The sequence below is a fragment of the Tamandua tetradactyla genome, chromosome 8 (genome assembly GCF_023851605.1).
Source record: "Tamandua tetradactyla isolate mTamTet1 chromosome 8, mTamTet1.pri, whole genome shotgun sequence".
In the NCBI taxonomy this organism is placed as follows: domain Eukaryota; kingdom Metazoa; phylum Chordata; class Mammalia; order Pilosa; family Myrmecophagidae; genus Tamandua; species Tamandua tetradactyla.
Genome location: NC_135334.1, coordinates 105,949,882 through 105,963,185, shown reverse-complemented (window position 1 = coordinate 105,963,185; position 13,304 = coordinate 105,949,882).

Here is a 13,304-nt window from a genome sequence, read left to right as displayed (position 1 = left end):
ACTTCTTGCCTAAGAAGTTCTAAGCCTTATACTAACGTCAAAAACTTAAATAGGGAACTGTGTTCATTTGGGGGATTAAGTGAGTTATAAGGAGCAAGCGTGAGATGCCAATGATGGGGCTAAATGTGGGCCAGAAAATATGAGAAAATGACAAAGGAGTGAAATAAGAGGAAGCTGAAGAGAGTCATCCTAAGGGTTGGCAAGTGAAAGAAAGTTTTCTAGAGAGAAGTCCTCTAATAATTTATTGAAAAGCGGTTAGAGTAACAGATAAATGGCTCTCCAATTTCTGTAACAATCCATTGCTGTTCTGATAATGGAAAGGTCTTAAACACTAGTTTCTGGGATAGTAGGATAGAGAAAGGGGCATGTGTACAAAATGTTAGAGAATCTGATTAGAGCACCTATAGTAAGAAAGAAAAATGTTTTAAAATACAAAAGGCCTGACATGCAAAAAACCCAAAGGGCAAGAATATGAAGTAGATCTTTGGGAAAGGGCAAAGAATATGAAAGGGTTGGAACAAGCCACAGGCTGTCTGTGGCCCCGGGGTGTACATGTCTGTGTACCATTAGGCCCACCAGTCTGGGAAGGGGTCTGGGGAGAGGATCCTGAAGCCGTGCAAAAGAGGAGCTTTTAACATGTTAATAAGCAAAGAGAAAACACAAGCAGTAAACTGGGAAGTGAAGCCTGAGAATTCAAATGGGTTATAAATGGTCAGCAGAGCAGGTTAAAAAAAAGAAGTAGGAAAAATAACGTGAGATTCAAGACAAGGCAGGAAGAGATAGTGTGGGGAATGGGGACACCGTTGAAAGTCAGCTTGGGAAATGGGCTGATCATAATAGCTAACAGATATAGCATACTTACTGTAGGTTAGTTTCAGTAATAAGCAATTTCTACTCATTTATTCCTCATAATATTTTGTGGTAGGTACAATTATGACCCCTCCTTACAGGCCAGGAAACCAAAACATAGCAATGATAAGTAATCTGCCCAAGGTTACATGGCTAGCAGGTGGTTGCAGGTGGTAGAAGCAAGATAGGTCTGGTTATAGAACATGTGCATTTCCCACTCTGCTCTACTGCCTCTCTTATAGTCACTTTGGATTGTCATTGTGTTCATTTCTGCATAGCCAAACACTCTCAGTTGAGCCAAGGATATGTCCTTAAAACAACCCCATGTACTAGATAAAAATAATGTGGCACCCAGTGCCTTATAATTTGTTTTACAAGATTTAGAGAAATTGTTCAAGCTGGAATTAGGTTTGTTAGTCCACTGATACAAGAACTGAAGAAGAACTTGGGCCACTTGGTGATTTTATCATCAATTACTACATCCTTTACTTAACTCCGTTTTGAAATGATCATAATTGTGGCCCTTATCTTTAGAGTTCAAAAATCCATATACTATCTCTATGTTGAAGAGTTAGCAATCTGTAAGAGAAGCCCTTACATAAACTCCCAATGACACTTTATTAGAATGATTTGATTCATTGTTTGTTATGGGGAGTGATGATCCCAGATATTGATGTTGTTTATTAGATTATATACAAATTTGTGAGAGTATTTGGGAGACAAAGCTATGCACTTGGAGACTAACAGAGGGAGGAATGAATTGGGAACTCTTGGGGCAGGGCTTAGAGAACCAACATGGTTGGGCTGTCTACCCCTTCCTCCAGAAGGGGTCAGCTGTCCAAATCTCCACATCCAAAGTAGAATAGTAGTGGAGGTGATTCTGCATAAACCCAGCTGTTCTTCTTGGGTACTTGGGGGGTCGTTAAGAAAGGAGACCAGCCTGGAAGACAGCCCAGTGATCGTGTCATCCCTAGGGCTTGGCCAACATCCGAGGATTCCAACCAAGGGAGGTAGAGTCCTTGAGCAGTTTCAGTACAAGGAGGCAAAGCAGCCTTTTTGGGGTCATACAAAGGTCCAGTCAAGTGGCTGTACAATGGGACAGCGTTTACTCTTGTAGATAAGAAATAGCTTGGAAAACAATCTAAGAGGTGACCAGCTGAAAGACAAAACGCACACTTTTTTTTTTTTTTTTTTACAGGATTTGAAGTCTAGTTCCATGCTTTATTATCAGACTAACTGAACTACTTTAGGTCTCTATTTCCACATCACTAAAGTGGCATAATAATGCCTGTATTGAAGATTTGTAATGAACATTAAAAAATAAGGTAACAATTGTAAAGTAATCAGAGTGGTTCCCAATGTTCAGTAGGGTAGCTATTATTATTAATATGGTGAAGACGATAACAACGATTATTTTGATCATTATGATTCAGAGCGGTGTACCATTCTTAGTGAAAAGCATGGTGCAAACCAGGAAAAGAAGTGGGATAGTAGCAGAGGTGACTGTACATTCGGCTGTTCCACTTGGGTACTTGCAAACGTGCTCAGGAAAGAGGCCAGCTTGAAAGACAGCCTGATATTCAGACTGTGACTCCTTGTAAACCCAGCTCTGGACAATAGATCAATTCTAGCCTTACATTTCACTTACATAACGGATTGTAAAGAAATTCCTATGGTAATACCAGGTCTGATTCTCATCAATTCAAGAGTGGTAAGGCAGCGGCTACAGATGGTAGGGCTTCAGTACTCAGGACAGGGACAGGAGCAGGTAGGGACTGGCAGGTTTGTCCAGTCTCCTCTCCTATTCTAAGGCAGGCCTTTCACTAAAGAAGGTGCTGGCATTTGATAAGTAATGAAGAACAGCATCTCAGGTAGCATCTCTTAGGTGACATTGTCTTTTAAATAACTCAAAGGACTGGCTAAAGATTGTATGCTTGTCTGAGACAATTGCTAGCAGCCAACTTGTATATCTTACCACTTCCTTGTTCACAAACAAGAAGTTCCTCTTAATTTAACCTGTGTTAAAATTGATGTAAAAAAGGCAGCGATTGTTAGCAGAGGGCTATATTGGAGAAAGAGAAATGAGAGGATTTATATGATGATCCTGTAAATTTGGGGATGATTAATAATACTGGGAGTGACAATAATAGCACCATATTTCTTAAATGCTAAGACCTCATTGACAGTGAGATACACTATCGATTTAAGAACAGCTGACTCTAGAAGTGGCTGGTAGAAAAGGAGTTATATTCATAAATTTCAGAATCATTAAAAAGAAAAATGTCTCTCTTAGTCAGTAGGCCCACCCTAACCCAGCACAACCTCATCTTAAGTTGATAACATCTGCAAACAATCTATTTCCAAATGAGGTCACATTCACAGATCTGAATTCACAGATATGGACATAACCTTCAAGGGATAATATTCAACCCAGTCCATATGGTTTTTCTTATTTAATTATTATAACAGACCCAAGTAGCTACTATTATTATCCCCATTTTGCTGATGAGGAAGCAGAGATTTAAAGTGTCTATTAGTTAAAGTACCCCTAAAAGCTGTAACAGATAAACCCTGAAATCTCAGTGACATCGTCCAATAGAAATTTACTCATCACTTACACAAAGTCCCAATGTCAGGTTTAAAAGGGGACTGGGATCCACACAGCTATTCAGGGACCTGGGAGAAGAAAGTTTGCATCATCTTCAACACAAGGACACCAGGTGGATGCTGGGCATCAATATCCAGTCAGCAGATGGGGGAAGAGAGAATGTGGAGGATTATGTGCATGAGTTTATGGGCCAGGATAGGGAGTGGCATTGATCCCTCCTGCTCCCATCCCCTCAGTCAGGCTTATTCTCCTGGCCCCTTCTCAATTTAGTCAAGGCTTGGACATGCAGTCTGGCTACACATTTAGCTTCCCCACAAGAGTCCTACACAATGGTAGGAAGGGGCATAGATTGATGTACAGCAGCTGTCCCTGCCACACAGAGGTTAAGTAGGTTATGGAAAGTCACACAATAAACAAGTGACTGCTGGGATCTAAACCCACTGTCTGCCTAATAACAGAGTCCATGGTCTGAGTATTCTGTCTGCAGTGGAGGGAGAATAGTTGGTACTGAGAGCAGCAGACAGGTGTCTAAAAAAGTTGCTTTTATGCTCAGCCATAACTTGAGGAGTTCAGAGAGGAAGGCTATGCCCTGATGCCTCTTTCTTGAAAAGATAAAATTGCCTGGATGATGCATTGTTTTTATAGTGACTCACCCAAAATTGCTTTAGTTCAGCAAATTGCATCACATCATGAAATAGAGTGACATCTTTGATGCCAGAGCTCCTTACTTCTCTAAATGACACATGAGAAATGGAAAATGAGTTTCCTTTTCTGAAGAAGCTAGAGCACAATTTACAAAACAGTAACAATGCAAAATTAAGTGGAATTTTTATTAACTTATTCCTATCCAGTCATTTCTTCCCATAGTTTCTTGTGGTTCAGTGAATTCTCTACAGATAAATCTTCAGTCTAATTCCATGTCTATGCCATGAGGGAATTTTTCACGTACTACTTTGAGAAACGTGATATGAATAATAATGATATTAGAAGGAAATAGCTAGTTCTTGGTGTGTATCAGAGTCTCACCAAAATTGCTGCTCATGCATTATCTCATTTAATCCTTTATAAGCCCTACCCTAAACACTATCTTGATTTTTAGAATTCTGTATGAGATAGGTACTGTTGTTGTTATTATTTCCATTTTACAGATGAAAAAATTGAGGCTGGGTGCTGTTAAACAACCTCCCCAGGGTCACAGACTCAGAGGCAGGGCCAGGAAATGAACCCAAATGGTGTGACCAGAGTCTACACTGTGAGCCATTACTCCAACCTCATGGCTCCTCTTGCTGCAGGTGGATGATAACTCATGACCAAGCAGCTCTTTTCAGACCACTCCTCCTGTGGGTAATAAATGAAACCTTGAAAAATTATATTCAAAAGCAATTGCTGGAAGGTACTAGAAAGTGATCAGACACTGGGAGGAATCCACACTTGGAAGGCGAAAAGCATGGAATGAATTTCCGGTTTTTAGAGGTTTTAAACTGTATGCAGTCTCCAGTCTTCTCCATGTGAATAAAGAAAATTATGATAGAGAATCCACATATAGTCTTGCTGGTTTAAAGAACTAAGGGATGGGGGTGCAAGGGTAGTTCAGTGGTAGAATTCTTGCCTGCCATGTGGGAGGCCAAGGTTCAATTCCTGATCCATGCACTTCCCGAGCAAACAAACAAGCAAACAAACAAATGGAAAACCAAACAAACAAAAAATTCAACAAATGGTGCTGCAATAAGGGGATACTCACATGGAAAAAGAATGAAATGTGACCCCACCATACAGCACACAGAAAAAAATATATATCTAAGGGACAAAGTTTGAAGCAACCACAGTCATTGGAAAGGAAGGAGGGTGATCCCAGGAAGAAGGCGGGGGAGGTGGGGTGGGGTGGCGGGTGGGGGTGGGGAGAGCGGCGCAGAGCCAAAGAAGCAGAAGAGAACTACAAAATATGTGAATACATTCTGTTCAAATTTCTAACAGGACCCTGATACATGCAAACTTGGGATAGACACCAAAGAGCCCAGTTAATTCTAAAAGAACTGAACTGAGACTTGAGCTGCAGAGGGGGCAGCATTTACAGTTTGCACACTCCCAAATGCATTGCCTGCTTAAAAACAAATCAATTCTCTTTGCAGAAACACTAGAGAACTGCTATACCTTCATAGTGTCCAAGTCACAACTGAAAATTACTTGACATATGGAGAAACAAAAAATGCAACTTATTCTGGGAATAAAAGAAAATAAATGGAAATTGGCACCAAGAATAGCCCAGATGTTAGAGTTGTTTAATAAGGGTTTTTAATTACCTATTATTAATATGCTCCAGGTTGGAAAGGAAAATATGTGCATGATAAATGAAGAGACAGAAAATTCAAGCAGAGAATAGAAATTATAAAAAAGAAAGAAATATAATATATTTTAGAACTGAAAAATATAGTATCTGAAATTTTAAAAGTGACCAGATGTCTCAATAAAAAGATTAAAACAAAAGGAAGGAGCTAGGTTCCTGGCACTGGGAAACACCATATCAGTTCTAAACTCCATTAACTTCTCTCTGTTTAAGCCACTGTTATTTTGACCTTTATTATAGCATCTGAAATTATACCCCAATATTCTTGATGTAAGAAATTTGACAGTATGGTATGCATAAGAGTCACCCTAGAGGACCTCTTTTGTTCCTCAGATGTGGCCTTTCTCTCTCTAAGCCCAACTATGCTAGTGAAACCATTGCCCTCACCACTTTGTGGGACATGACATCCAGGGATGAAAGTCTCCCTGGTAGCATGGGAGATGATTCTCAGGGATAAGCCTGGCCCTGGCACTGTAGGATCATCAATGCCATCCAGACCAAAAGAGGTAAAAGAAGTGTAACAAATAAGGTATCAGTGGCTGGGAGAGTTCAAATAGAGTCAAGAGGCTATGCTAGAGGTCACTCTTACACATGCTTCAGTTAGACATTACTACCTATTATAAGTTTCCAACCCCCAACTGAAACCATTCCTGCCAATCCTAAAGAGTACTTAGGGCACCATAAGATTATACAAAGGTTCCATGTACTAGGGTAATTTACCATAACCTACAACCTCCAGATGGGTCCCTGGACCAGAGAAGTCCTGAAATGCAGATGGGCCAGCCCTTCTAGAATATCAACTAGTTCCATCCCCCATCTCATATAATTGACAGCCCCTTTCGTTAGGAAAAACTTAGAATGGGCATAGCTTATATACCCCTAAAGAGCAGGAGAAAGATCAACGGTGATGGTGAAGTTATACAGAAAAGGTTGGGTTTAACAAATGAATATGAGTGTGGAATCATTATACTGAGATTTCTTTTAGCCTCCAGTACCTTACAGCAGCTAGAAGTAAAAACCTAAAATTGTGGAATTGTAACCCATAGCAAATCCTGTAATCCGTTCTACAACTAGTTGTTGCAATGTATTTTGAAATTTATTGCTTTTATGTATATATGTTACTTGAAGAGGAGTATAACAGAGAAACTAGGATTTAACAATTGAGTCTGACTGCTGAATTATTATATTGATATTTCTGTAGGTCTCCAGTGTCTTGGAGCAGATAGAAGGAAAAATGAAAAATCGTGCCACTGTCACTCATATCAAACTTCCGAATCTGTTCTGTAACAAAAACAAAAACAAAAACAAAAACAAAAAAACCCCGATATGTTAATAACGTTTTCCAATGCCAAGGTTCTACCACAGCATGGCTTTGTAATGTGTGCAAAGTATTTTATTTTATTGGTGCATCATCATTTATTTATCCAATTCTCTAAGTTTGATAATATAAGTTGTTTCCATGTTTGCACCTGCAGTGAATGTTCTTATAGACACATTTTTGGATTTGATAAAAATTATTATGAAAAAAAGTGACTGGATGTACTTCAAACAGCAGAATGGAGATAAGTCTCAATGAACTTGAAGACAGATTAATAGAAATTATCCAATCTAAAGAACAGAGAGAAAAGGTTTTTTTTAGTTTTTGCATGAGTAGGCACCAGGAATCGAACCCAGGTCTCTGGCATGGCAAGCAAGAACTCTACCTGCTGAGCCACGGTGGCCACCCAAATTATTTTTAAAATGCGTAACATATCTATAAGTGGAGTCCCAAAATGAGAGAAGAGAGAGTATGGACAGAAAAAATACTTGAAGAACTAGTAACTGAAAATTATCCAAATTTGGTGAAATACATGCATCACTTTCTCAGTGAGGCCTTCTCAGACCGCCTTTCAAAAATGGCAATCTCCTTCATAACACCTTCATCTACAATAGACTCAAACTAGAAACAACCCAAATATCCATCAGCAGTTGAACAACTAAACACATGTTGGTTTATCCATACAACAGAATACCACTCAGCAATAGAAAGGAACAAACTATGGATACATCGCAACAACATGGGTGAATCTCAAAATCTGGTTGAATGAAAGAAGCTTGAGACTAAAGAGTGCATATGGTATGATTGCAAACTGATATATAGTGAATGTGAACTAATTTATTATGAAAAAAAGCAGATTAGTGGTTGTCTGGGCTGGGAGTAGAGAGAATGGACTGTAATGAGGGATATGGAATTTCCCTGTGTTGATAAAAACATTCTGAATATAACTAATGAAACTCATTAAAATTTTTTTTAGAGAAGTTGTTGCTTTTAGAAAAATCATGCACAAAATATAGCATTCCCATATAACAACCTACTATTATTTTTTAAAATATATTTAGAGAGAAATTTTCACACATGTACAGTCCATCCATAATATACAATCAGTGGCTCACAATATCATCACATAGTTGTGTATTCATCACCATGATCATTTTTAGAACATTTGTACTACTCCAGAAAAGGAAATAAAAATAAAAAATAAAAAACATATGCATCCTATAACCCCATACCCCTCTCTCTCACTAACCACCAGTATTTCAATCAGCCTAATTTTTTACTCTTTTATCCCCCTATTATTCATTTATTTTTTATCCTTATTTTTTCACTCATCTGTCCATACAATGGATAAAAGGAGCTACAGACACATGATTTTCACAATCACATGGTCACATTGTAAAAGCTATATAGTTATCGAGTTTTTTGAGGGGGCAGTTATGCTCAGTTGATCAATCTGAGGGCCTGAACCTGGATGGATGGATGCTTGGGGGTCTCTGACCCTTTGCTTGAAGGTGAGCACTACATTTGACACGCGTGCCAGGTGGAGGCTGCATTGTCAACACGGAACTCCACGGGTAGGAATCAGAAGACAAAGGGTTGAAGCAGGACATTTAGCACACTGAGCAAGAGAGACAGAGACAGAGAGAAGGAAAGTTTGGGGAGGGAGGAGAGTAGGGGACATCTTCTCTACAGAAATGGGGGAAAGGTAAGGTGTGCCGTGAATGAGTTCTGGAGACACTTAATAAGCAAGCCTATAGCTGGCCTTTTAGGAGAAGACAGGTGTTCACTGTCCTACCTTCTGTGACTGGTGTCCCTTGTGGAGTATTCTTCCATTTCCTCAGGACACTGGAACCTGGACTGAAGTTCTGCCTACTCTCCAGCTAGCCAAGGCTGCCTGCCCTCTGCTTCGCCTGACTGAGGGGTGCCCTGCCCCTATTTCAGCTGTAGGAGGGATGTTCTGCTCACTGTTTCAGCAGACCGAGGGATGGTATTTCCTTTATTTTCATCCTGAAAGTGGGAATCCCTGGACTCCATTCCTGCCGTCCCTTGCCTTGTTTTCACATAGGTTTCTGAACGGGCCAGCTTAGTCTTGTACACCTACTATTTCTTAACCTGCTGCATTGTCAGAGATGAATCCCCATCCCCCCTTCTGTGAAAGCACTTTTTTTTTTTTTGAACATGGGCAGGCACCGGGAATCAAACCCGGGTCCTCTGGCATCGCAGGCAAGCATTCTTGCCTGCTGAGCCACCGTGGGCTGCCCTGTGAAAGCACATTTGTTTTCTTTGTTTGTCTGGAGCTGAAGTGGCTTGGCCATGGCACTCTCTAGATGTGATCATACATCGTGGTTTCATCAATACTCTGACCTGTATTCTTGCTCACTCTACTCCTTGGCCTTCGACCACAGCATGCTTTGGTGATAGACAATTGTGCCTGGGAGCCAGTGTCGTCACTCTCTTTTCTACCCTATCTTACTTGTTTTTGCTTTTTCTTCAGGTCAGAAAACAAAAATGTTGGTGTGCTGGAGAAGTGAGACCAGTTTCATACTTTCGCAGCTTTCATTTCATTATCTTGTGATACGACAGAAGTCTGAACAATTGAATTTGCTGAATTTCTAAGTTCGGAGATAGGATCAAAGATTGGTCATTCCAAAGTAGTCCTTATAAAGGAAAAATCAGGAAATATGAAAAAATTCACATTAAAAGTGTGATGATTCTCCTATATGTGAAGGAAAAATACACCCTGTAACCCCGGGGACCAGGACCCCATACCATTCCCGATTCTGTTTCTCTTGTCCTAAAGAGACGATTCCCTTCAGATGTCTCTCTTCAAGGATCCCGGGATGTCAATGAGTTATAGGATGGGCAACCAGGCACCAATCAGTGTGGGTTTGCGATTTATCAGCCCAGGTACTGTTTCCTATGGGCTCCAGAGACAGGCAATGGACCATATTTCTCTTTCATTAGCTGTCTCATGTTTCTAGAAAGGAAAAGGGTAGATGAACTCAAGAAAGCTGAAACCTTTGTTTTGCTCCTGTGATTGCTATTACCTCTCTAAGTCCCTAAGATAAAATTTAGGATATATCTATGTCTATATCTGTATCCATACCAATCTCTCTTCCAGTATTCACCCAAATTGCTTATTTTTCTGTGGATAAATGGTCAATTTGCATCGAATTATGGTGAGAACAAATTCATTTCTCTGGGGCATTTTGAACTTTTATTGGAAAATCTACCATTTTTTCTTTTTTTTTTTTTTTAATGTTCCACGTAATTTAAATATATGAACATGACAGGCAAGAGATTTAATTTTTACAGTTAAGAGATTCATTTTGGTAGAATTTCACGCATCACAGTGGATTGAGAATCATTTAACTGCATACATTAACAGCAATATGAAAAATTCTAAAAAAGGACATCACAGTAAAATTGCTCTCCTAAAAGATAACATTTTCCCTTCCTAAAATGAAAAATATATGACTAATCTCTTCCAATTTGTAAAAAAGTAAAACACTTGTTTGTAAATTGGGACCACACAGAAGAGAATTGGAGTAATTGCAATATTTGTGTGTATAATGACTTCTCAACTGTCCACTGGTGTTTTAGATCCCTTTAATGTCTCTTTTTATTTCTGCCATATTTTAAAACATTAAGGAAAGATTCAGGGAGCTAAGGAAGTAAGGCAAACTCAAATGTATAATCTGTACTCCTTTAATTTCCAGCTATTTCTTTATAGACTTTGTGGTGATGGAAGAAGGGAAAGTGTTGGGGATTAAATCATGTACCTCCCAAAGGTGTCCATTTATTAAATCTATGCTCCTGTGACTATAAACCCATTTGTAACTAATATCTTTGAATACGTTAAGGTGACTTAAGGTGTGGACTCATTAGTGAATAGGATCTTCAAATATCCTATTTAGGTGCGGCCAAATTGAATCCGGTTGGGCTCAATCCATATTGCTGAAGGCATTACAGAGAAGAAATTCAGACTCACTCATTAGAAACCAGAATACAGCAGAAGTCAAAAGAAGCCAGAGGGGAACGGGAGCTCACCATGTAAGTCAGGATCTGCCATCATCGGAATGCTGCTGACCCTGGGACAAAGTATGGTCTCACCCACATCTTGATTTTGGACTTCTAGCCTTCAGAATCATCAAACAATAAATGCTTGTTGTTTAATCCAACTCGTGCACTATTTGTCATAGGAGCTCTGGCAAACTGAAACAGAAAGGAAATAACATTTATTTATAGACCCTCTCTGCCACAGGTCCTGTATTAGACCCTTCTCAGACAGTATTTCATTTCAGCTTTTAACCAGATCTCATTTTTTTCATGTGAAAAACTGAGTTGCAAATTCACACAGGTGGTAGATGAGGAGCTAAGATTTTGAAGCCAGTACTCTGCATTCAAAATGTGTTCTCAATGCTATACGATTTGCTTTCTTATTCTCATGCAGCTTATAATTCACCAAAAATTAGTTTACTATTCAGGTTGAATCTCAATTTAATGAGCTCCAAGGGACATCAAAATTGTTAAGCTGTAAGCATCTTTTATAAAAATGGATGTCTAATGTGAAATGAAACAGAAGGGAATTTCTCTTCTTTTTATTTAGATGTTTTTTTTAACATGGAGAAAATATTTAATATAACTAACATTTTAAAGTAGATTAACAGAAGAAAAGATGTGGTAAAAAATACTATTTGATAGGTTCATTGTGGTTGTTCCTGAGTGGCTATTTTGTTAAATTACATCTATTTCTTTAAGTTTTATCATGCCTTAATGTTCAAAATTATATCTTCGTTGTAGAAAAATTAGTATATAGAGATAAATCACCATCCAAAGATAACTGTTGCTAACATTTTTTTATATTTTCTTCTAGACTTATGTATATACATGCCTGTAATTTTTTACAGGAATAGGATTATACTTTACCTATTGATTTTAAATATGAATTTTTCTCCATTTAAAAATCTCTCCAACATTCTTTCTATGGCATAAATAAACATCTATATCCATTTTAGGGATTAATTAGTATTCTAATTAATATAAGGACCTTCCATAATTTTTTTTTTTTAGCCAAAGGGAAATTTATGACATTTCCAATTTCTTTCTTTTTTTTTTATAAGCATCCATGTCCATGCATATTTGCATACATATCTCATTATTTCATTAGGATAGATTATCTGTTGTAGTTATTTTTAACAAAAACATAGAATTTCCTCATTTTTAAATGCTATAGGGGAAGTATTTCAGGGGACAACTGCTACACAGGATGCAATTGGTCTATATAACAAGAAGACATTTTTCAGCTCAGGATAGAAATATCAGATCTTTGAGGGTAACAATTACTTTGAGACATCTGTGAAATGTCCAAGTCTGGATTTTGAAATCACTGGACTTGTTGAGCTATAGAGAACATCCTTTACCTTACAGATGAGGGCATTATTATTTATTTGCATCTCTGTCATTCCTTAATGTTAGGTCCTTAAAGGCAAGACCTGTGTTTTTTTCAAATTTGTGTCCTAGAATCTAATACCATGCCTGGCTTAGAGCACCTGTTTGGTAAATTTTTAGGAATAAACAAATGAACTTAGGTCTTGATTGGCTGAATGATTTGTTAAAGGTCCCACAGCTAGTTCAAGGTAGAACTCGTACTTGAACCCCTAGTTCTTGACTTCTAACTCTGTGTGCTCCTCAGTGTTGCCAGTCTCAGCCTGGGTTCCCTAGGAAGCAAAGGGTGAGGCAAAAGTTTATGGGCTTCTACTTTATGAGGGAGTGTCATCCCTGAGAAGCAGAAAAGAAGAAAAGGGAGAAGGAAGCAGGAACGGAAAGGCAGAAATATGGGGTACACTAATAAGAACTCTACCTTTTGGTATCCAGGTGCAATTGATTGTTTGATATTATCAGACCTTTTTTTGGAGGGCTTATTTTGGGTTATTTTATTGGTACAAGGAAAGGCATTAGGTAGGTCAGTTGAGATTTCAATGGGGGGAGAGGAGAATGGAGGGTTAAAGTGGGTCATCTGAGCAGTAACCACTTGCCAAATGAAAATTTCTTCACGTAAAGCAAGCATTTCCATCAGGTGCTTCTTCTACATGCCCTTTTGTGAATTTTAGGATGTAAGGATTTATTTTGGGGAGGGGGCATGTTTTGAACTGTGCAGTGGTTAATGAGGCTCTTGGTAAGCA